Here is a 27506-nt window from a genome sequence, read left to right on the forward strand (position 1 = left end):
CTCCCTAATACCATACACAAAAATAATTTCAAAATGGATTAAAGACCTAAATGTAAGGCCAGACACTATAAAACTCTTAGAGCAAAACATTTGCAGAACACTCCATGACATAAATCACAGCAAGATCCTTTTTGACCCACCTCCTAGAGAATTGGAAATAAAAACGAAAATAAGCAAATGGGATGTAATGAAACTTAAAAGCTTTTGCACAGCAAAGGAAATCATAAACAAGATGAAAAGACAACCGTCAGAATGGGAGAAAATATTTGCAAATGAAGCAACTGACAAAGGATTAATCTCCAAAATATACAAGCAGCTCATGCATCTCAATATCAAAAAAACAAACAACCCAATCCAAAAATGGGCAGAAGACCTAAACAGACATTTCTCCAAAGATATACAGATTGCCAACAAACACATGAAAGGATGCTCAACATCACTAATCATTAGAGAAATGCAAATCAAAACTACAATGAGGTATCACCTCACACTGGTCAGAATGGCCATCATCAAAAAATCTACAAACAATAAATGCTGAAGAGGGTGTGGAGAAAAGCGAACACTCTTGCACTGTTGTTGGGAATGTAAATTGATACAGCCACTATGGAGAACAATATGGAGGCTCCTTAAAAAACTAAAAATAGAACTACCATACAACCCAGCAATCCCACTACTGGGCATATACCTTGAGAAAACCATAATTCAAAATGAGTCATGTACCACAATGTTCACTGCAGCTCTATTTACAATAGACAGTACATGCAAGCAACCTAAGTGTCTACTGACAGATGAATGGATAAAGAAGATATGGCACATATATACAATGGAATATTACTCAGCCATAAAACGAAATGAAATTGAGTTATTTGTAATGAGGTAGATGGATCTAGAGACTGTCATACAGAGGGAAGTAAGTCAGAAAGAAAAAAACAAATACCATATGCTAACACATATATATGGAATCTAAAAAACAAATGGTTCTGAAGAACCTAGGGGCAAGACAGGAATAAAGACACAGACGTAGAGAATGGATTTGAGGACACGGGGAGGGGGAAGGGTAAGCAGGGACAAAGTGAGAGAGTGGCAAGGACACATATATACTACCAAATGTAAAATAGCTAGCTAGTGGGAAGCAGCCGCATAGCCCAGGGAGATTAGCAGGGTGCTCTGTGTCCACCTAGAAGGGTGTGATAGGGAAGGTGGGAGGGAGGGAGATGCAAGAGGGAGGAGATTTAGAGATATATGTCTACATACAGCTGATTCACTCTGTTATACAGCAGCAACTAACACAATATTGTAAAGCAATTATACTCCAATAAAGATGTTAAAAAACTTTTTTCTGGTGAATTTACGAATTATCTCTGAAATAAAAGAAAATCAGTACTTGTGACAGATCTACCAAAATTGACAGTTCTAAGATCTCTTTCATACATAATATCTTTCATAAACTTAGCTTCAAGAAAACACTGATTTTACCTTAAAATGCTTCTATGCTCTTTTTATAAATTTGTAACACAGTGACTGTTTTTGGAGTAGACAAAATATCAATAATTTATGCTGTTACATTAACATAGCTTTCACCTGTACTTTAATGATCTGTAGTTTTATACTCGGAGAACTATTATCCTTCTGTAACTTTTTTTTTTTTTGCGGTACATGGGCCTCTCACTGCTGTGGCCTCTCCTGTTGCAGAGCATAGGCTCCGGACGCACAGGCTCAATGGCCATGGCTCATGGGCCCAGCCGCCCTGCGGCATGTGGGATCTTCCCGGACTGGGGCACGAACCTGTGTCCCCTGCATCAGCAGGCGGACTCTCAACCATTGCGCCACCAGGGAAGCCCTGTAATATTTTTTACTTGGTCCAAATACCTCTCACTTTATTATATTTTCATATACCAAAGGGCAAAAATAAAAGTGAAAATTTAATTACATCATTAAGACTCAAAATTTTTATTTTAACTGACTTCAGGTACTTAACGAATCAATAATATTCAAGTCAATTCATGATGGCAATCAACCCCTGGTAACAAATATCTGAACCAAAATTCCCTAAGGGTTCCATAGGTTATTGATCATGAGACTCTGAAACACTCTTAAGGTCAAGAAGTGTTGAAAATAAACAGAAGTTTCTCTTTTTTTGCAGCACTTCTCAAACTCTTCAATATGGTAATGTTCTTTGTAAATCTAAAAAGTTTCTGAGAGTTATTTGGATGTTATTTATAGTACACACTTTAGGAAAGAAAACTTCTCTAGACCCACACAGTTGATTATGTGTATTTTATAAGCAGATTACTAAAGCAAAACTGCTAAAACCTATGAATGAGAGGAAGTTTTTTTTAGTAATTATCTATGAATCATACTAATACACAACTATAATAAGTAAAGAGCCAAGATATAAATAGATAAGTAGACAGGCAGATAAATATAGAGATAGACATAAAGATACAGTAGACTGATCATTAATACAATTGAGTTTGATCATAGTTATAATATCAGATGATAAAGAAGAACCATATCTTAATCCAACTTGTCATATACAATTCATTTTGTGTACTTATATTTTGAAAATAGAGCATACGTTTTTCTATAGTATACACAAATCTCTGTATAAAATGGGTTATGTTATGGCAATAGAATTTTAATGTTCGAAAGAAAGGCTATATCCCAATCTACCTTGCAATGTGAAAATGATTTTTATAATATTCCTAAAAAATTATTATTCACTTTTTATCATAAAAATATTACATTAAGCATATATTAATATGCTTGTGTACTTTTTTCAGTAAGACAGATGTAAGCTTAAATTTCAGATACATCATGAACTAAGTTATATAGGTATCAGTTTCTTTACTAAAATATAAATAATATCTAACTCATACAGTGGTTTTGAAGATTAAATGGCAAAATACACAAGGCTCAGAACTTTACACAAGGCCTGACACATATTTAATGTTACTGTCACTACTATTAACATTTCTAAGACTTTTTAAAGCAGTATATAGAGCAATATTCTTAAACCCCTGAAATTAAATTAGAAAACCAATTTACAATGAATGACATCTGATAACTCAAAACAGATGTAGCTAACATTATTGACTTACAATTTTTGCCCTATTCCTAGGGATTTATGCACATTAACTCTCTTAATTATAACGTGCTTTACATACTGTTATCTTCGTTTTATCTATGGGAAAACTGAGGCACAAAGATATTACCAAACTCCAAACAGCTAGTAAATGGCAGAGCTAGTAACTGAGCCAGCAGTAATTAGGCTCCAGGATATCTGCTTTTTACTCTTATTGGATGCTGCCTCTCTAGCTACAGATGACAGATTAAATAGGTTATTTAAAAACAAATGAACTAGAGAGTGAGATGAAATAGATGAAAGAGGGCTTCCCTGGTGGTGCAGTGGTTGAGAGTCCACCTGCCGATGCAGGAGACACGGGTTCGTGCCCCAGTCTGGGAAGATCCCACATGCCGCGGAGCGGCTGGGCCCGTGAGCCATGGCCGCTGAGCCTGCGCGTCTGGAGCCTGTGCTCCGCAATGGGAGAGGCCGCAACAGTGAGAGGCCCGCGTACCAAGAAAAAAAAAAAGAAATAGATGAAAGAGACAGAGATTTGCTCAAGGAACCAGTGTAAAACTAGAATGATATCAGATCTAACAAAGCCTTTATCAACAGAAGGGGAGACTGGTAACAAAGAGGTGGGGGCTAGGTGGTAGTCAACTAAAAGATTTTATAACTAGTGCTCAGAAAATCACAGTGGGGCAAATCTCATTACTTTTGGACTCTACTTGCCATATGTCTCTTTAATGGAGTATAACACTAGGTTCCAACAAATGTTTGAATCATGTAATTCCTTCTCTTAGCTCTAATTCCATTAATGCATTTATTGTATAATTTAACATTCAGGGCCAATAATAACCAGGCACTCTTGTATACACTTGAAATACAGTGATGATCTAGGCACAGAACTTGATTCTCTAAAATATTCTACTGTTCATAGAATTGTTGGAAAAAGTCTATCCCTCTACCCTTGAGTCTACTTGGTAGACATCAAACAAGGACTTAGAGGCATTCCTCTAAACAGGAAGGATGTATTTCAAATCACTTGGAAAATGAATCTGAGATGTGTGTAAGCAAGAACATGAAGGAAAGTGTCAGAAATCAACCCTTCCATGAATAAATGTCTTCAATCATCCCTTCGTTTCCAGAAAGGTCCCTAGAACTCCTGAAGGCTCAAAAGAGACTGAGATTTTACTCATACTCCTTTCAGAAATAAGACATTATGAGATAATAAAAAAATTCTCCTCTCTTCCTGAAGCCTGTTCATAAAGGACCAATTCCCATGACAGTGGACAAGGGCAAAGAGGAAAGATAAGAAAGTCATCCTACATCTAAACTCAATTAAAATGTCCCAAATATTTCTGGGGAAGGTTTTAAACATGAACACACAAAACTCCTCCACATTAGAGATAGTATTCATCTTCGGTTGAAACACTATGTTAACTCTACATCATTTCCCAAAGATTCACTATATAGTAGGAAGAAAATTTTTTACACCTGCAAAGATTTTATAGTAGAGCAAGAGTATAATCTTGATGTGGATAAAAATTGAACTGTACCCCTAAGTGACACAGACATAAGTAGAAGTAAGAAGTAACTATGATTGACATGAAAATCCCTGTGTGTTTCACTTTACTCACAGGAAAAGTAGGAGTGGTCACAACCCTGGACTTGAGCTAAGAGAGCTGGGAACTGGAGAAACGGAGGTGAATAGTTAGGATGCCCATTTCAGTCTTGATGCAGGAGGAAAAGCAAATTATCTCCAGCCTAACTGACAGTGAGCAGGACTGAAACCATGGAGTGAGGCCGTAATCAAAGCACCAATTGTGATAGTAGCAACTTGAGAAGAAGTGGCCAGAACATACATATAACTACCTCTAGTAATATAATTCTCTAGGGCTGGGGCTGTGGAATCATTTGCTAAGTATTTATTAAAATATTCTAGTAAGGGACACTTTGGTGACATTTTAATAGCACTTATGTAACTAATATACAAACCCTATATATTTACCTAGTGCAACGTATAAATACATTTTTTATAATCCCAAGCAGTTGAGAAGTTTGGCAGCCAGTAAACTCAATTTGAGAAAGATAGTTCTTCCTAAGAGATGCTTTTAAATCATTAAAAAACATATACAACTTCATAAGTTTAGACTGCTTATCTAAATCACCTGAACATTTTGCAAGAGCATATGGTTTTCCTAAATATGAAAGTCTTCACAATATTTCTTCACTTTCTTTTATTACAGTAATGGGAAATGTGTTTTATTTTATTATATAAAAGCAAGCATATTATCTATACCAACATCATGTAATAATTTTGAATTGACCCCTGTATTGAGCTTCTAACATGTTTTTATTCTGTGTAGTTTATAGAAATTTAACAATCACAACCCATACTTATACCCCATAGAATTTGCATAGAAAGAGTTGAGTATTTTGCAGTCTTTTTAGCTCTCAGAATCTAGATGACAAATGTTAGTTTTATAGTGAGTTGCAAATCAACTATACTTCAATTAAAAATAATAATAAATAACAGTAAGTTTGGCAAATCTTATTACACTTTCTATAGTAGAAATATCTTAAATGAAGATAAGTGGGTTTAACAGATACCACTTTTAAAATATTACAAAATGTTTAACACTATAAGAAATATTTCCATAATCTGAAAAGAATAATCTATTCTGATTTAAGCACAAGTACATTCATTCATTCATCTGTGCACAGATTTACATGCATAGATTCATTTAACACATATTTGTTGAGCTGATAAAGTAGCAGGTATTTTACTGTGCCTTGAATTTTAAAAAAGGCAAATAATAGACAGTAATTGTTTTTCTGACCTGAATATGGAAGACAACAAAATACAGCACTCCAGATAAAATTCTGTGGGCTGTTACTTGACACTAGGTTACAGTCTCTAGAGCAAGAAAAACGTGTGTTTAAATTCTGATTCAGCCATTTCCTAACTGTGTAGTTCTGATTAAGGTATAAACTTAAACCTTCTAAATTCTAGCTCCCTTTTCTATTAGAGAAGTTTTCTTTGCTTTAAAATAATTATAATAACATCACTTAAGAATTGTCGGAATTAGGGCTTCCCTGGTGGCGCAGTGGTTAAGAATCCACCTGCCAATGCAGGGGACATGGGTTCGAGCCCTGGTCCAGGAAGATCCCACATGCCACGGAGCAACTCAGCCTGTGTGCCACAACTACTGAGCCTGCACCCTAGCGCCCACGAGCCACAACTACTGAGCCTGCAAGCCACAACTACTGAAGCCCGCACGCCTAGAGCCCATGCTCTGCAACATGAGAAGCCAGCACAATGAGAAGCCTGCACGCCACAGCTAGAGAAAGCCTTCGCACAGCAACAAAGACCCAACACAGCCAAAAATAAATAAAATAAAATAAAATAAAAAGTTTTAAGAATTGTCAGGATTAGATGAAATAAGACATGTAAACTACAACACTAGCTTAGGAGTTATATTTTTAATACCATACAAAATAAGAACCCAGAAGTATAGTGTACAATTCAAATATAGTGATTATTCTGATCATCTATACCACCAATACCATGGAATAAAAGTATACACATTTACTGCTATTTTGCTGTCCTCAATTCCCATACCACACACACAGAAATAAAGGATTGATAAACATTCCAAACTAAGATTAAAGTAGCAGCTAATTGAAAAATTAACCCATTTTTATGTGAAACATTAGACAAAAAAGAAAGCCCTGTTCTTATCCAAGATAGCATGAAGTATCCGTGGCTAGTGTTGGTCATTACTGATTATGGCTTTGGAATACTTTCTTCACATCACACTCCTCATATACATTGCTCTTATAACAATGGTCAAAACTTAGGTGATCCCATAATTGAAAGAAAATTTATATATGAAGTCACAAAATATTTTCACCATCTTTTCTTATAAGAACAATATTTAAACTAGTCCCATTTATGTGCCAAGTATTGTTTCTTTTTTTAAAAAAATTTTACCCACATAAGGTAAATATATTTATATTTATTTCTACTCCTTTACATGTGTTCACTTGTATAAGTAATTTATAGCCTTACGTTGAAAATATATTATATTTGATGTCATGAAACTATTATTCTGAAAGTTGAAAATATCTATTCTTTCATATATTTTTCAGTGAAACTTTAAAACTCTGCAAGATGGATAAAACAAAAGACCCTTAAGGGGGAGTGAAGGAGGACAAAATAAAAACAGTAACAACAGCAACAATTCTCTTTATGATGAAGAAATGCAGCAGAATGCAAACATAACTGGATACTTGTTTGGACGAACTTTTTCTCTTTGGAAATGAAATCTGAGAATACGTTAGAGGTGAATCACCACTGTTACTGAAAATACGCATCATGCAAAGAGATAGGATATCCTAAGCACCACAAAGCATAGAATTAGATCTAGAAAATGTTGATTTTTATTAGGTTGCAAGTCACTGAAACCAAGGAATTTCGTGGTAGACGACAGAGGTAGCTCACCAATCCAAGAAAATATTGTACAAACCAAGTTTCAACACCGGCTTGTTTCAGATACTCTATTCAAAAGTTCATATCACCAGGAAAGAGACTGAAGGAGCCCATGGCAGGAGTTCTCTGCTGGCTCTTACTGTTGTAACTTGGGGGTGGGTCACATTATCACAGATGTGACTGCCAGAGGCACCATGAGTGTTTATCAAAAGAAGGGGGGATTGTAAAACATAAAGAAGCTATCCTAAATGACAGTTACTATAGGGCTGGCACTATCAGTTGATTAAGTTTACCATCTTCAGACTAAGAGCAAGAAATAATGTCCATCATGTGCCTCAGATCCCAAGTATGTCCAGAATGTACGCACATGAGGTTCTACTCAAATACTGAAATAATGTTGTAGTTAAATATTTTGTATATGTATTAGGATATTGGTTAGGCTGCTTTAAACAGAGGTGAAATACTAGACACTTCAATTAAATATAAGTTTTACTTTCTTAAGTTAGAGTACAGCAGTAAGTTGACCAGACATAGTAGAGTGGTACCATCATCCTCAATATGTGACTTCTATCTCTGGGTACAAACAAGCTACTCCTTTTTGTATCACCTGCCAGCCAGAAAGAAGAGAGAAAGGAATTAAGACGCTCAGGCTTATTCGTTTTAAGGAAAAGGCATGATGGCTCAAAGACTTCTGCTCATTTCTGCTGATCCAAACTTAGTCAGATGTCCACACGCAAATGCATGGGAAGCCTAAAAACACAGTGTTTAATTTGGTCAACTATGTGGCCAGCTATAACTGTTACTATGGAGAAATGTAAGAGTGGATATGGATAGACAACAAGCAATCTGTCACAAAGTTTTTAAGAAGCTGAGAAATGAAGTCAGCAAAACAAATTAGAATAAGAAATTTAACAGGGACACAGCAAGACCAGAATTATAAAAACTTCTAATTCTCAAATACCAAAGTGGCATGAGATTTTCCAAAATCAGAGCCCCCAAGTTATGACAGAGATTTCAGCTACTTACTGAAATCCAAATTACTAGAATTAACCTAAAAATGTTTCAAGTTTCTCATGACTCCAAGGAATTGTAGAAAAAGTATCTGATGTTTACCTGACTGTGATGTCTGTGGCAAAAGCAGATGAATATAAAATTACACTATACATCCAGGGTTTTTTAAGTATTTATTTTTATTGAATTTTGGTTTTAAATCACAATACTTCCTAAAGCTTATTATTATAAGATTGAATTTAAGGTTTGTTAAGAAAAAAACAAAAAAAACTATTGATAGTCACGTACGTTCCTTAAGGGGAACTTAACATAATGCTTGCTACATAGTCTCTATGCCCATATATCTCCTCCCCATCTAGTGGCAGCTGCCTGAATTACATAGCATGTCCCTTGGAAAAGCAATATTTAAATCATGCAATATGCAAAAATACAACTCTTCTATGGTTATATTTATTCATTATAGAATCATATTGGACACTTCTGGAAATACAGGTACCATGTCTCATTGATTGAATGGCAATAGATAATTTGGTTCTGGAGTTACCTATATGTGTGTTTGTATGCATTCAAATAATAGTCCATGTTAAAGAAAATATGACTAGATATTTCAGTAATATATTAGACATCAAAAATTCCACACTGGATACAGATTATTTTTAAGGTATCGCTACTATTCCACTGAGATGTGGCATTTGGGGACAATAATCAACAAATATTATCCCCCAAAGAAAATAGGAAAACTTAATTTGTTGGCTGAGATATCCAGTCTGCATATTTATTTGATTATTTGTTGACATCATTATAAGTAAAATGTATATTCATTATATTTAATGAATATACTTGCATATATTCATTTTAATTTATGGCATTAAAATCAAATGCCACCATTATTTATTTTATTATTCAAATGGTTCCAGCTTTGATCATTAGGAGCTACTTGTGGTTGGCTCCTGTGTGCTGTCAACAAGTGCCAACTTTACTGAGCACTTCCATATTTTCTGACCAAGATATTCCAAGTTCATATTATATTGTCCTTGCCCCAGCCCTGGAATCAATTAGTTCTTAAAGAATCTGTGGTTCCTTTTATTGGGGAATGGTGTTTAAAACCATTATCTGGGTGCTAGGTGTGCTCATCGCTGCTGGGATGTCATCGCCTCTATGCCCTCTCAATAGACATAGCCAGGAAATGTATGAATATATAGTAACCCATGCACAGGCATACATCTATATTTCTTTATCCATCTACCTACCTACATATCTACCTACCTACCTATCCATCTATTTATGAGAAACACATTTACTAACTAGATTGCAGCATTTATATACACTTCTTTTTGTATTTAAGCTTCTAGTCAAGATACTGTTTTTCAAAGTTAATAAGGTTATTTCTTTTCTTCCCCACCCATTTCAATGTGGTTATGTTTTTAATTTTTAATTTAGTTAGGTTTAGTTTTTAGTGTTCCTATTCTGCTTTTGTTCCCCCAACATCCTGTTTGGTTCTAATTGAGGTGGGGAGAGTTATGAGACACATTACTGTGGTTCTAAGAGTCAGAGCTACACAAAATGATATACTCAGAGAAATGTCACTTCCTCTTCACTGCTGCTCCACTCATTCTATCCCCCCTCCTTTTCCTCTTGTCCATGCAGTTGCTAATAGAAAGTACATATAGAAATTCTGATTGCATTCATTAGCCTACTACCTAGATTTTTAAAAGACCACAGATAAATTTAATATGCCTATGTTTTAGGTAATATATTCCAAGCGTAAAGTCAAACTTCTTGCTTTCTTGCTTATAACACATTATGGCCAGTTTTTGATATGTACATTTTGTGTGTATACCTATGTTATCTTTTTATTTACTACTGTATAATGGCATGATTTGTATTTCCCTTTTAATATATCTGTCTTCTTTTTAAATAATCCAAAATCTCTTCAAGATGATGGAACATAAATAAATAAGCAAATCTAAAGTTTTCCTTACCGTCACTTAGACAGTTTTGAGAACTAGATGGAATCTTCATTTCAGATGGGACAAAATTTGAGGAAATGTGGAAGCAAAGATAAAGGACAAAGACAACTTTATTCTGTATTCTTTGTTATGGTTTTGATGGTCTGTAATAATTTCACTCTCATTCTGTGAACATTCTGTGAACATGATATGATGAAAATCTATTTCAAATATTTTTGAAAGTAGATATGGTTAAATAATGCATTTAAACTTACTTTAAATTTAATTAAAGTATACTTGGGAATAAACAGATTTTAACAATTTTAATATTTTTGAAGGAACATGATTCATGGTTTTAGAAGTAGTTACTAAAAATAGTGAATTATTGTTTAAAATGTTAACAAAATTTAAAATATCCTGAAATGTCCATTGCTTTGAAGAAAATTTATACTTAAGTAGTTCTTATTTATATAATATGGAATATGTTAAACATACACATATACATATATAGAGAAAGAGAGACCCTGTACATTTATTTCATCTCAAATTCACCACAGTGTGTGTGTTTGTGTTTTCAAAGTATCAAGTTGATCAAAACAAGATGATAACAAAAAGTATGAATCTGTTCTACTCACATAATCTAGGGCTTGGTGAAAAGAAACCTGAAGCTTTAATGTAAGTGTGTCCTAAATACTTCATAAGACATATTTATATTTTAAACTTTTTCTTGTTTATCTGAAATTCAAATTTAACTAGGTGTTCTGTATTTTATGTGATAGCCCTATCTTAGCAGGATAGGACTGGCTTACACTTAATAAGTTACTGAGAAAATAAGGTAACAATTCATGCACACTTAAGAACATAGGATAAGAGTCAAAGGTCCTACACAAATACGGGGTTTAATCAAACTCTAATGAATATATACATGGAATTCAGTATCTTTTATTGCTGTAAGCTCATAAATATCTTAAAGTTTCAACCTGGCTTCTGGCAAAGCTTACTATGAACCAAGAAACAGGGGTAAGCCTCCCTGAGAGTCTCCTGTTATTGCTCATATGCTCTGTAAGATTGAGTCCAAAGCCTAGGAAAAATTATGAAGGACCATACACAGACTGCTTTGGTTGCCTACAGAATCATTACATAATTCTAGACGTTCCTGTATTGTCATCATGGGAATCAAGTTTGGAGAAAGAAAAGTACTGTCTAGCACTGATAAACACAAGGTTAAGTTGTTCTCTTAGAGAAAAGTGTTCAGGGTTTCATAGCAGGGAGTATTTCAGAATCAGAAAGCCATTGCTTCGTTGGCTATCCAAACTGAAATTTGGGAAAAGAATGAACGGAATCTAGGTACATGTTCTTGAAGGAGCTTTTCTTTGATTTTTTTCTGTTTGAAATTCTTTTTGATGATTGTTTTGGAATCACGTACAGAGAGAGAAGAAAAACAGAATTATCTACCATTTCAGAAAGAGAGAGAGCAGCTGTAGCAATGGCGTAGAGAATAGAGGCATTAGTAAAGGCGGTGGAATGGGATGATTTTCAGAGGGCAACAAAAGTTGCTGTCTTTTGTATTCATCTCTCAGTTATATTTTGCCACGAGAGCATGTGTTACAGTAAAAATGGAAAAATATTACTAAGTGCATGCATTTGTTGCCCTAGTTTATGAAAGATCATCAGTGTTTTCAAATTGTGCATAAGTAAAAGTAAATTATTTAACTAAATTGTGCTGGGAAAGAGAGGCAAAAAAGAACATAATTATGTTTTGTTTAATGTATTCTCCTAGGTAAAGCATAGTAATTTGTTTCACTACTTGTAACACACAGGAGTAATTCTAATAGGTTTCTTCCAGATATTTATCTGTCAACCTTTAACTCATTAGTGCGAGTTATTAATATTTGATTTGGAGGCAAAAGACTTAATTTGTAATATAATTTAAAATGGATATTGGCCAATATTTATACATTTTAAAAGTATGGGTAATCCTCACTGTATGTAACAGTGCAGCACCAAAAAAATGACTGTGCAAGGTGAACTGTGCAAAGTGCTCTTACTAAAAATAGGAAACTACAATACACAATTAAATGAACTTTAAAAATGTTTGTCAAAACATTAAAAACTCTTGGGACTTCCCTGGTGGCACAGTGGCTAAGAATCCGCCTGCCAATGCGGGGGACACGGGTTCGAGCCCTGGCCCGGGAAGATCCCACACACTGCAGAGCAGCTAAGCCCATGTGCCACAACTGCTGAGCAACCCCCGCTCGCAACTAGAGAAAGCCCGCACATAGCAACTAAGACCCAATGCAGCCAAAAATAAAATAAATAAATTTATTAAATAAAACATTAGGGCTTCCCTGGTGGCACAGTGGTTGAGAGTCCGCCTGCTGATGCAGGGGACACGGGTTCGTGCCCCAGTCTGGGAAGATCCCACATGCCGCGGAGCGGCTGGGCCCGTGAGCCATGGCCGCTGAGCCTGCGCGTCCGGAGCCTGTGCTCCGCAACGGGAGAGACCACAACAGTGAGAGGCCCGCGTACCGGAAAAAAAAAATAAATCACACACATTAAAAACTTTTTTGCTCTTGGCTATAAATGCGTAGGGAAATTAAAAATATAGTAAAACTAATACTTATTTTGTACACTGTAATTTAAAACATTAAAAACATTAAGAGTTTTATTTCTTTGTAAAAAACATCTCGAGTGCTTTGAACAATGCTTTCCTTATTCTCAATATGTAACTTACAATATGGAGCAAGTATCTTTCCTATGCCTTGGAAAATTGTCATACTCTCTTCTAAGTCTTAATCAACTTCCAGCATTTTATCCTTTCCAATTACGAGGTCATGAAATATCTCCAAAGTTCCTTTAATGTGATTTTTTTTTTTTGCCAGAGTCACTTTCTCTGAGACATCATCATCCTTTTCATCACAACCACTTTTCTCATTTATGTCGAGAAGTTTGCCCCACTAAGCTCCTCTGGAGTGTCTCAAGCTATTCTAGAATTCCATTTACACAAGATCCTAATTCGATTTTCAACATTACCACTTTTTGTTTCTTTGATGCATTTTCATCTTTGTTGGACAATTCCCTCTTGATTATCAATCCTTGTAAAATGTCACCTCAGTTTATGATGGAAACAAAAAGGCTATGGTTTTTCTTTCTGTGTGTGAACTGAATAACAAACACACAGTGACCAATCAATGACAGGCCTTGAAGAAAGTGACACGACTGGTCACTGATCATGATGTGCACCTATCATTTACATAGAAATTTGTGGACTGAAGAGGTAGTGGCAAAGTTTTTACTTTATGTGATCATTCACAGTAAATATACTGTAGTAACTGAAATTTGAACTCTGTTTTAAGGGAAAGTTGCTGTTAGTTAACTAAATTGTAGTGAATGAAATTTGTTCATATTGAAAATGCAAAGTTAGGACTGTCTGTATTTACTGCAGCCAAAACTAGACTGGATATTAAATTTAGTTGGCAGTGAATGCTTCCCTCATTGACCAATCAGGTGACTCAGCAGAGTTAACAGCAAAAGCGTTACTTGCAGAGAATTTAGCTTTTTCCATAAACCTCAAAAGAACCCCCAACACACACTAATACCCAAGGAAATATAGAATGTAAGTAAAAAGAGTATGCTTGTCATGTAAACGTAGTTCAAGCCTAGTGCCCTAGTGGCCCATACCACGTGGACATACATAATCCTCTCTTATAAGGAATTCTGGAGTCACCACTACTACTTAGCCTCTACATCAGATGCTGCCATCAATAAGAGAGCCCAGTAGAGAAAAACTAACTTTATAGAGACCAGCATTCTATTAGAACTTTGAGATCATTAGTTTCTCAATAAATATTAGCCAAACAGTGCTTCTGCCTCCTCTCCACAAAACTGTTGATCTATTAGTTTGCCAGCTCATGTCCATTAATACTGTTATTATCCATAATTATTGAACTTGGCACAATATCTAATCCCATCACATCATATTACACTTTTGATCTGACAGATATCATACCCTTTCCTCCAACTCAGAATCCTTTCTTACCTGTCTAATCACTTCATGCTCTCTCACATGGGTTCTCTGTTCAAAAATATTAAGGAATTTCCCAAATTGTATGTGAATATTATGTTCACATTATATGGAGCCATAGTTTTGTGTATTTCTTCTATCTATTCATTATCTTTCCATGGAGAAAAGAATAACTTAAGAAAATGAAAAGATTATATATATATTTATATAAATTAATTTATAAATATATATTATATAAATATATAATATATAAACATAATATATTTTATATAAATATATATGTAATATTGTGTATATTCAGAGAAAAAGGCTGAAAAAAAGTTCTTAGCCAAAACAAAAACAAAAACAAGTTTTAATAGGAGAAAGATAGAAGACCTCTTTCCCAAAACTATGGATCCTTTAAATGGTTGTTTTTTTTCCTATAGAAACAAGAAAAGTTTTGTTTGTCCTGAAGCAGATACTAAAACTTTGTGCTTATGATCTACAGGAAAAGAAAGCCCTAAAAAATTTATTCTCAGTAGTCAGGAACTCATGTTAAATTTTTTTATCTGACATTACCAGAGTTCAAAGACTGTTGTAAATGTCAGCAATCAAATCTACAAAGGATATCGCTGAGGATGAGATTAGGAAGCAAAAACATTCTGAAGTTAGCTGTTAACCTCAAATTATCTTTATAAACTCCAGCAAAATATCTCGGAGATTAGAATCAAGGAAAAATGACACTAATCGATACTTACTAACAAAGGTCAGCCACAAGAAGTTACTAGACCTCTATGAATACCCAGACGGCCTGATCCTCTGCCTGTGCTGCAGTCTTCAACTAGAAGCCCTTAGGAGACACTGCCTCACTATGGGTGAGGGGCATTCACAGGCTATTGTAACATGAGTGCTGAAGATTAGCAAAGACAAGCATTAGGGTATGGAGTTGGGAGAGAAACAACTAGGACATAAGAGACAAGAACCAGCAAGTTCACCAGAGCGTCACTTTCAAGCTAAGATCACAGTGAGGAGTTATATCTCAGTGTCACTGTCAGATGGGAACAAACACATTTTAGAACCAAGTGACTTAAGTGGAGTGAAAAATTCTCAGTTGATATGCAGAGCCATATATTCATGGGTTAAGTAAGCAAAATATTTGACCAAAGCTTGGGTATTAAGCAAAAGACTGAGCTAGTGTTAGAAGTCCCAGAGCATGTATTTTTCCACGGCAGGTCTTTTCCAAAGACCTGGGAATCATACTTTTTACCTGTCTCTCTTTTCTCTCTCAGATTAAAAGCATGCTATATAATATGGCATATACAGTAAAAGCAGGCTATGGTTACCAACTGCTTTGGAAACACTCTGAACTTGGGCAGTACAATATTTGGACAATGTTTTCATGAGTTCAGAGGCTCTTAGGTATACAAAATCACTGTGTTTCCTAATGTTTCTGGGCCTTAGGAGTTAATAAGGCCTAAACAGTTTACTCTATTAGCCATAGGGAAATGTTCATTTCATTCAAATGATATGGTCTTCAGTCTTCCTTCACTCATCTAGTCAAAGATAAATATTGATCACCTACAATGTGGCAAGAGCTTTATTTTCTATTTATCAGGAAAACAAATATAAATAAAGAGTTCTACCTTGAAGAACTCAGATTCCTGGGCATATTGAGATGGAGCAAGATGGAAGCAGAAGATTTCAAGATCAATTTGGGAATATATTCAGACATGGACTCAAGACTTATTGCCTTTCCATAAAGGTTATTGCAGTAGAAGTTGGTAAATATTCCTAGCCCCATGCAGGCAAAAACTTTTTGCAAATGATGTCAATCAGCAAGTAAGACTATTAGATATGGGGCTAACAGAAGACAGTATTCAGAATATTGTACATTGTACAAAATTGTTTGGGATATTGATCCCAATGGCAATGTATGGTGATAATATTGTGTAGTATCAAGGGTGATATCCATCATTGTATTTATATTTATTTTCATTTTTTACTTATTTATATATTGTGTACATATCTATGTAATTATATTTATAATTATATTTATAAATATTACATGTTTTTATTTGATTTATATTTCTTATAATCAAATTGTGTAATGCATGTAAGTTTTCCAATGTCATTTAGAGAGCAGTAATTTTTTGTTTTATTCTTTGGTATATTCTGAATGCTGGAACAATTCTTGCAACATAACATATGCACAATAAGTACCTGTTGACTACTGTAACATGTAACAGCAGGAGTAGGGCTCTTATAATCAGATTTTTCTTACCCGCTACCTGACAATATGGTACTGAGAGAAATGCATCTTTGAAGGGTAAAATAAGAATTACTGTCTGTGATTTGATACCACTTATTCCGTTAGCCCATGGAAAATTATCATGGCTACAAGTAGCCAGATTGGCTACAAGCATGAAAGGAAATACATTATTTTTTAGAGATGATAAAAGTTCACAATGTCATTCTTGCTTGATGATGAAGGTTAAAGGTTGCCCATTACAAAAGTGTTTTCTGTAATGAAGGACGTGCATTAAGATTGACATGCATTAAATAACATGGAAAACATATACAGAAGTTATTCAAGCATCTATTAATCTTCTGATTAAATCAAAGATAATGGCAATGTGCACTTATTATGCCTTTACACCTCACTTATGTTTGCTAATCTCCTTTAATGGAAGACAAAGCAGGCCTTTGTTATTAGAGCCTTTGTTAGGCAACAATATTTAGCTGGAATTTTAAAACCTTGATTTAAATTTATTTTCCATAGCTATCTTCTATTATAGTAAGTGATAATGTTTTTAAAAATAATAACACAAATTTTTTTAAATACTTATTTATGTTTAAAAAAGTTAATTGATCTAGTTAAAACTAAACAGTCTGGCAGGTGTTGTAAAGGTGACATGAAAAAGACTGAAATTTGGGCAACACCAATTAAACTCCAAGGAGATAAAATTGGTTTATTATTTGTCTTGAAGCATAGCGGAGAGATCAAGACTAAAGCTGGGCCTGACCTTAGGATCAAGGTCTTCTTCATGATGGTATATGAAGAACACATAGAAATTGTCCTAGAAGGAATTTCTGATTCCCCTTCCTCAATTGCTGTAGCTCACAGTCCTTGCCCAAATAACAAACTTATTATCTTCACCTTTCTTAAAATTCCCTCATCTTGATTGCCTGCTCACTCTGATCTGCAAATCTGTGGCTATTTTGTCAACTGGTTTTCATTTTCATTTTCATTCACTTCTTCAATTCTGACCCTAGGATCAATACATTCTAAATTGTTACTGAACTCCGGCTTTACCATAATTTTTCTATATCTTTATACTACCCTGGATTAATTTTCTTTCAAGGCAGATACAGTTCCTGTGTTTCCAAACATATTCCATTCTTCTGTCAAACAATAATCAGTAGGGAGGCTGCAAAGAACCAAGAGCTTTATTTGAGGTCTAAAGACTTGCAATTCAGGAGACACAGACTTGTGTAAAATCAAGTGTTCCAGAGAAGAGACTGTCAGGGGCTTATAAAGGCAAAGCCACAAGGTTGTTCAAGAATTATGATTGGGGCTTCACTGGTGGCGCAGTGGTTGAGAGTCCGCCTGCTGATGCGGGGGACACGGGTTCGTGCCCTGGTCCGGGAGGATCCCACATGCCGCGGAGCGGCTAGGCCCGTGAGCCATGGCCGCTGAGCCTGCGCGTCCAGAGCCTGTGCTCCGCAACGGGAGAGGCCACAACAGTGAGAGGCCCGCATATCGCAAAAAAAAAAAAAAAAAAAAAAAAGAATTATGATTGACCCTGATGATAGGAAATATTTGTCCTTCAGGGATAGACCATTATGAGTTATTTTAAGGTAAGGGTCTCTTGACTCTACGTCTATGAAGTTGCAACCCAAGGGAACAATTCCAACCTTCGTGTTTTAATATTATTCTAATCAGAAATGGATCTATCCTGACAGTAATGAAGTATGAATATCATTGGTAAAGTCACCTTTCAAAGCCATGTGCCTAATTATTTCCCATAATATTGTGTTCTTTTTCTATAAGAGAGCTGGCAAAATTGTATAAGCTTTAGGCCTCATAAAATGTGGTTGATTCCAGCTTCAACTGTAACAATAAGAATGATTCAGGCATACTAGAAAAATAATGAAACATTTGTAAAGAAATGATGAGTACAATTATAGCTTGGACACTGAGGATTGAAACCACCTACTCTCCCACATAGCTCAGCTCATTTTCTACAATAATATGATTGTATTATGCCATTACCCTCATTAGCATAACTTTACTATTCCAGAAGACTCTCATCCAGGCAAATACATTTATTTTTTTCACGAAGGCTCATTTGTGGGCCTTCATGAAAAGGCCCACAAACTCTTCAATATAAAGCATCAACAGTTTATATCCTAAGACTCCTTGAACCTTTAGTCCCAAAAGCCTTGCTTTGCTATTTCTACCAATCCTATTGTTATATCCTGATTCTTACCCAATCCTAATCAATCCCCCTCATTCCCCACATTGAAATGTCCACATTAAATCAAACTGAAACTTCTCAGTAAAACTGAATCTTACCCAACCCACTATAAGTCACAAAGTTCTCTTGACCACTTACAAAGTTCTTCTCCTTTACCATAGTAAGAAATTAACTGAAATCTGTCTTATGAACAGCCTGTGTTGGTGATATTTGGGGAGCCAGTATACAATAGCTTACAAGCCCTTTTATGTATTCATATGTCTGTAAAGAAACATTTTAGCCATAAACTTCTCTAAATTATGACCACACGAATGGTTTAGAGGATATAATTTGCTAATATATGAACAGATGAGTCCAACTCCATGACATTCATGATTACCTTCATTAATTTTATCACCATTCTTTGAAGATAGAAATAAGAATTTTAATGTTTAAACACTGAATCCCAATTTTCCATAATTTTACAGTTCCTTCTGGAAATGTGTGGGCTTTTGAAAAGTAACATTTAGGTTTTTGTATGGGAAACAAATGGAGCAGAGAGGATTTTGGGAATTTATTAAATGTTATTAAATGTAGGATTTCTTTTCCTTTTCATCAGATTTCAAGTAAGAGTCACCGCGTTTTAATTCCAGAGATAGGAGAAACAGAAGGTCAAGTAAAGAATGGTCTTGTCCCCATTTTCAATGTATTCAATCTAGTTCCTGAATATCTGTGATTCCCTCTCCTTATTTTCCCTATCAACTGCAACACTAGAGGAAAAACCAGAAGAGACAATGACTCAAGTCTGCAAAAAAGGGAGAAGAGACAGCATGACAATAATACAAAAATAAATTGACTATTTGAAAATATGCATTCTTCTTCATTGCCATAGAGACAAACAGAAACCTTTTACCCCTTTCCCTTCTGCATCCACAATATACTGCTTCTTTCTTTTTCCACTCTTATTGGTCTTGATATTCATTTAAACCAACTTTATTTTTGTAACAGTGTGTATGATAACAATGTAGGAAGGTGAGAAAGAAAATGAATGAAAATCAAAAAGCCACAGTCTATAAATAGGAACCTACATTCGTCTGTGATGCCTATGATAATAATAAACTTGGTAATAGTTCATATTTGTGGTATTTGCTTTTAAGATTGGACATAATATATTGACAATGAGGTAGGAAGAAAATAAAGATAAAGGATTAATTTTGTTGGAAGAAAATGAAAGGTGTGAAGACCTCAGGTCAGGTCAAGAAATAAGTCCTGAATCTTTTAATAGCAGCTCCTTATGACTTAACCATTTCCTTTTGACTTTTCTTGAAAAAAAAAAAAGTAATTTTTGTTTAGAGAAGCGTTTGGTATGAAAGATTCCAAAATAAACAGAATCAGGAATAAAACAGCCTTGCATAGCAAAAAAAAAGGGGGGAAATTATAAGGAAAATAATTTTCTAGTGTTTTTCAAAAGAAATAAGTAGGTATACATTAAGTAATTATAGCTTAATATAAGTATGCTAATATCACATAGTTAAAATAGTCAGTGTGAAACATCAACTGTATGTGACATAAATGGAAAAATTATTCTGCTAATATGTTAATATTTTTCTACAGTTTGAATTATTTTTACATTTGTTTCTACTATCTATCTTATTAGTCTGCTTGACATTGTAAGTTCTAAGAGGTCAAAATCTTTCATTTTGATTTCTTTGAATTCTCCAAGTCAGTTCAATATGCACTAGAATTTTGAAAACCTGTGACAATCACATGAGCTAAGATTTTCATTTTCAGTTTGAGATATTCATCCCATAATTTGCTCTTGTTGAGGCTGTGTCTTCCATGTATGCTTTACTCTGAGGTAGGTATTTGCAATTCCAAATTTACTTCTTTACTTCATATTGCTGCTAAAATTAAGAGCCCTTTATTAGCATAATTACCTTCCCAACATAAGAGGAAAAAGTTTTTTAGAGCAAGTTGGTTTCTTGTTGGAATGATCTATAAGAAATATTCCAAATGCTTAAAACTCTCTCCCTACGTACACAGAGAGCACCATTGCATGGCACTATCACACTACTCTTTACCCTACTCAGAAAAAAAAAAAAAACTGGTTCCCAGATAATGAAAATAACAAAATAACTCTTGTCAGATGTCTCAGCAGAAGATAAAAATCATGAACTAATTGCTTTTTTTTTTGCGGTATGCGGGCCTCTCACTGTTGTGGCCTCTCCCGTTGCGGAGCACAGGCTCCAGATGCGCAGGCTCAGGGGCCATGTCTCACGGGCCCAGCGGACCGGAGCACGAACCTGCGTCCCCTGCATCGGCAGGCGGACTCCCAACCACTGCGCCACCAGGGAATCCCATTAATTGCTTCTTAAATACATCTTCCCTCATAGTCTGTACTTATCGCCTAGAATTGTATGTAATGTCAATTTTTTTCCCTCTTCTCAAAAGGCAGGCAACAGATGATTTCACCACTGCTCCCCTCCTTACTTGCTAACATTTAGAAGAGGAAATATAACTCATTTTGAAAGTCACTTGGGTGAAAGCTTTTCTGTTTTCAAAAAAAGTAGTAGAGTCTCCAGGACTTGAGACATGGATTTGGGTTTCAATTTATAGTTAGAGAACCATTCATTTCTTGATTCCAAAATAGAGGTCAAATTTCAGATCACAGAAAGCTGCGCAGCAATGCTAAAAGAAGAAAGAACACTATACTTCCAGTCTGCAAAAGCCAACAAAAACTGAGACTGCATATTCACTGATATGTAGCGTTATTCCTGCCGAAACAAGGTCCTTTCATTAAAAAATAACAATTCTCTTATTTGACAGATTTGGAATTGTTACTTTGCTTTTAGGAAATCCACAAAAGAGGAAAAATTAGTCCCTATGTCCTGGAGCAGAGGTGGTAAGTCAAATAAGAATACCTCTCCAGGGATCACATGTGTTTTAATTTACATAAATCAATATTATTTTATCAAAGTCTGATTTGGGGTACTTTCCTGGTGGCACAGTGGTAAAGAATCTGCCTGCCAATGCAGGGGACACGGGTTCCATCCCTCGTCCAGGAAGATCCCACAAGCTGCAGAGCAACTAAACCTGTGCGCCACAACTACTAAGCCCACGTGCCACAACTACTGAAGCCCGCATGCCCTAGAGCCCGTGTTCCACAACAAGAGAAGCCTTCACAATGAGAAAGAAGCCTGTGCACCACAACGAAGAGTAGCGCCCGCTTGCCACAGCTAGAGAAAGCTCGCGTGCAGCAATGAAGACCCAACGCAGCCAAAAATAAAATAAATTGAATAGATAAATTTTTAAAAAATCAGGTATGCTTTAAAAAAAAAGTCTCTAAGTTTAACATCTGGATCATTAAAAAATATAGAAGCAAAGTCTCATTTGGAAAGGATCAACTGTAGCAGAACTCTTGCTAAATGTCAAAGGAGTCACTTAGGAGGAAAATTTAACCCTGGATTTTCCATCAAATTTCAATGCTATGCAAAGAGGGAAGAAATCCTGACATACTGATTTGTTCAGCCACAACCCACATGAAATTAGTTCACACCATGAGAAAAGGCCCAAGTTATAAACCCACCACTAGTACAATAATAGAGCACCCTGGAGGAACTTCAACACTACTACCTTGGAGCAGATGGATGTTCCCAGAGGGACATGGCTATCTGAGCAGTGGACTAGATGTCAGCTTTCACTAGTTCCCATGGCTAGGTGCCTCTGTGCTATTAACAAACTGCACAACCACATGTGATAGCTTTGGGCCCAAGCAGCAGCTGTGTGCATCACCTGGGCTGATGGAATTATTCCTCTGAGTGTTTGATCTGGGCCCACTGTGTCACAGGATTGTGTCAGGTACAGAATACATGGTCTATATTTCTATACAGGCAATCTTTAAATATCATGGTAAATTTTACTTATCTCATTCTCCTTATAAAGAATTCCATTAATATAAATCTAGCTGTAAATCATCACTACAGTAATTATCTATTAGAAGTATTTTTTGAATATTTACTTATAATTTAATATTGACTCAAAAGATTAATATGAACCCCACATTAGTACTATTAGCTATTAAGGCAAAAATCAATAGGGTCTGCAACAATAGAAATATAATAAAATGGTAAATGATGTCAACCAGGTATGCATACTTATAAAATTATATTGGTCTAAAATTTAATACAATAAATTGTTATATTTTCTTGTCTCAGTATCCAGGTAAGTGATCCATTCACAATGTCAGACCTCAGGAAGATAATCACCTGCCTGTGTGCCACCAACACAACGGTGTTTAGTATCAAGAAGACGATCCTAGACACATACAATGTAGTGTCATTCAGAAGACAATTTCAACTATCTTGAATTATTTGGGTGACAAAATCCTCTGTTCTGATACATTGGAAATCAAGGGGATCTTTGTCATTTGTTTTCAGTCTCAATGTATGCTTTGGAAAGAGCTGATAGCTCTGTAAATTGATTTAGCTACATACTCCTGATTCCCATTTTGCAGCACCCAAAGACCACTTTAATAAAACTCCCGGGAATTTAAATATTGAAGAAATACCACATAAGGCAAAATCAATAGTCAAAGAATGACTCAATATGGTGGCTGTGGCAGGAGCGTGGCTGGAATGGGGAAGAGTTCAGCAATACTGACTGCCCAGCCAGCCATCTAAAACGCACTTTACCTTTCCTGTTTGGGCAGACTAGATTCTCAGATCCTGGTGGTATTCTGAACCTAATTCTCTTGCTTGTCTACTGATTCCTTGAGCTACTTAGTATCCCTTCAATACATTTATTTTTTGCTTAATTCAGATAGAATTGGTTTCTGTTGTTCTCAATCAAGAACTGAGTGATACAGGTGCATAGAAGGTGTTGTGAGTATGTATATCAGTGAGAGACTTTTATTCCCTGGGACATTTTTATTCACAGTGCTGCTCTAGTAACTATATAGCTTTATTTAAATAGTCTTGAATAGTCATAATAAAATTTTCAGCTTGGGAAAATTTGTTGATGGTTAATATATGCTGAAATCCTAAGAGATTTTTCCAAGGTTCTGCCTCTTCAATCTTGGAAGCCTAACTGCATTTCTATTCTGAATTCACTGATAAATAGCTACTCTAAAGTATGGTATATTTAAAATTATAACATGTTCCAGCGTATTATTCTGTATATTTTTACTCAAAAAATTACTTTTGATTTTCATGAAGGTGATATAACTTACACAAGTATGACTGGGGCAAATAATCCATTTTCCAACCAACCACCAAATACCACTATTTACCAATAATTTATAACACATGGCTTAAGTACAGCAATAATGCAAGTGTTTTTATAGGATAAATGTAAACTCAGATCAATATAATTATTTTGAAAGGTGTTTTATGAGAAATGGTATACAAAATTCTACACTGTATTAAAAAACTTATTAAATTGAAGTTCTACATTATCTATGTGAGTAATGTTAACTTTGAACATTATACAGAAGAAGGTAGAACATGAAGTCAAAACTTCTAGAGCATGTGTATTTTTTTGGCAGTCTAACTCCTAGATTAAAATATCTGTGGGTCATTAAGTAGAAAGGAAGGAGAGGGCAGACTTGCCTCAAAAAATTTTTTTTTAATTGGAACTGCCTTATCTTAGTACAGAGACTTGTCTGTAAAATGTGATGACAATTACTTTTTAATGATTTTGTACTGACTCATTATGAGAACAAAGATATTTAAGAATAATCATAAAGGAGTACTTGTGATATAGCTAGTGTATATTAAAGAAGTGTGAAAAGATACTTAACTGATAGTAGGAAGAAATAGTTTATGAATTTTTTAAGAGCTAAAAATTTTGAGTTAAATGTCCCCAAACCTTCAGTAACAACTACTAGAATTCTATAAGATATTTTACTACCTTCCCCCTTTTAAAAAATATTTCAATATTATTTAATAAGGCAAATGCAACAGCGCTCTAAAAATAGCACAAATGATGATGATACATACTACATAGAAAGATAAATAAAATATACTGAATCCTCTTGTATGGCAGGCACTGTGTTAAATACTTTATGAACACTAGTTTATTTAATCAAAATAATTACAAGGGAATTGAAACAATTTCCCTCCTTTTTCGACAATTAAAAAAAAAAGGAAACTGAGACTCAGAAATAGCAAGTACTTGCCCAGGAGGGATTACACAGCTGGCAAGGTAGCAAGTACTCAGTTACATTTACATGCCTGCTTCCTCCACTTACAAAAGTTCTATATTGCAGGTGATGTCATTGTTACCATGCTGTCTAGATACTACAAGTCAGTCATTCTTATTAGCATTGTTATTAATAACAACCATCAGTGCTTCCTCATCCATATATTGATCTGGAGTAACTAGCCTTCCTCATAGATCTGGATTGAGTAATGTTCTAGCCTACTTAAGAGATTTAGTCCTGTATCTTGAGCATTTATTGAAAAGCCTGCATCTTCTCCTCTTCTTGGAATGGGGCAGAACATTAGTCCCCAATTCTAGCTGTTAGGAATACAGCACCATATAATGGCTGTTAGTTCAAAGGATATATTGATACTACATCATGAAGACTTACACCCTAAATCCACAGAGTTTCATAGCCTAACCGGCACCCTAGCTGCACCTTTAGAAGTACCATTCTAACTTTCTATCAGGCTTTCAGATTCTGGGTGATGATAAGGTACACTGTTTGATTACTGTATCCCACTTTTACATGACCTTTGCCATATAATTGGTTCCTTGTTCTGAAGTGATGTTACACGCGATCTCATTAAGTAAAGAAGACATTTTTTGAACTCTCAGGTAGTGGTCTTGGCCAAGAAAGCAGGCAGGAAAAGGAAACCCTCATCAGAAATATTTATCAATTACAGTAAGGACGAAATGCTCCCTCCTTTGGGTATAAGGGCTGTATAGTAATTAACTTGCCACCATGTGGCTGATTGATCTCCTTACGAGCTTGTACCTCAGTGAGGAATCCATTCTGTCTTTGCTACTTACGATTTAAATATTCATCACTGGCAATAGCTAAACCATCCTTGGTGAGAAGAATCCCATGCAATTGGACCCATATATAGCCTTTAATTCTGCGACCATGGCATGGGCTATTCTGCAAGTACTGGGTGTCCAAGGACAGGAACTGGCTGATCTGATGTATGCTGGATAAGTTATCCTATTCATCAGTTTGTTTAGTCCTTTTCCTTCAATGAGTTCCCACTACTGGACACTGACTTGACACACAAATGCTTATACTTTTATACTCTCTACCATAGGTTCAATCATATACTTCCTCTTAATACCTTCTTTGTTTGAATGTGTAATCATATTCATTCCAGGCCCCTTACCAACCAGTCAAGCCAATCATCACTACCCCCAGATCTGAAAACCCTTATTTCCAGTTACTTCTCCCTTTTTTGCAAAATTAATGGCCAGATATACTGTTCAAAGATCGGTCAAATGCAAGGATGTCCTCACTACTATATGTCAGCACTAACTCCAATGGGAGTTGTGGTGCTGTGAAAATCCATTTTTATCTTTCAACAACTTGATATATTCAACTATCAAGGCAAGGCATTTTCCTAAAGAAACATTAGAATTTTCCCACTACTCCAAAGAAGTACAATAAATAACTTTACAGTGAAGGGCCCGGGAGAACACACAAGGTGCCCACAGGTCCCCAAGCAGCTGCAACGGCAGAGGTGCCCAGAGTTCTGACACCTCCACCAGGTCGTCCACAGTCTTGTCTTTCTCCAGTGTGACCCACTGGCCTTTCCAACTGCTTTACAGAATAAGCATTACACCAATATACCCATGAACCAATCTGAGTTTGTTTGTTTTCTCCTGTATCACATGGCCATAGTGAAGGTCCTATAGTGCCTATGGTGTGAACTGAGAAAGATGTATTGGTGCAATGGATGTGTGTGACATTGGTGAGGCTATTGTCACCAGCAAAGTCCATTAACAATTCCCAAGAAATAAAAACAGAATCTAACTAATAAAATAAAGCCTGACCTTACTTTTTTCTTTGTGCTCAGTCTAGTTTCACTTGGTCATAGGGTGTTGCATCCAGAGGCTCCCACCTAGCCTTTCAGACCAGAGTTCTAGTGTGAAACGGCTGTGCCCCAAACTTTAGCTTGGAGGACCAAGTGCAGAAGCGATGAGCACAACACTTCAATTCAAGATGGCAACAGAGTACCGTGTGCAGAAATGCTGCATTCAGCACTTTGATCTAGAGTACTGTGAACAGCACAGCTGCACCTGACCTGCAAGGACTCTGTCCCCCTCCCGTCTACAAGAACACTATAAAGCAGGCCCCATGAAGGGCTTTTTGGGGAGAGTGTGTACTCTAAAGAGCAAGCTTGCAACTCTCTATTCTTTGATCAACTTTCCTTTGCTTCTGTACCAAACTTGGCCTTGTTCTATTGGCTCAAAGGACACTGGGCAGGAGGATCCTTGTTGAGCACCAACTCAGGACGGTCAGTAACAAAATTTTGGCAACCTAGATGGGAGGGACTGT

The sequence above is a fragment of the Delphinapterus leucas genome, chromosome 4 (assembly GCF_059928025.1).
Source record: "Delphinapterus leucas isolate spDelLeu-1000000601 "Yukka" chromosome 4, BTC_Dleu_Yukka2, whole genome shotgun sequence".
NCBI lineage: Eukaryota > Metazoa > Chordata > Mammalia > Artiodactyla > Monodontidae > Delphinapterus > Delphinapterus leucas.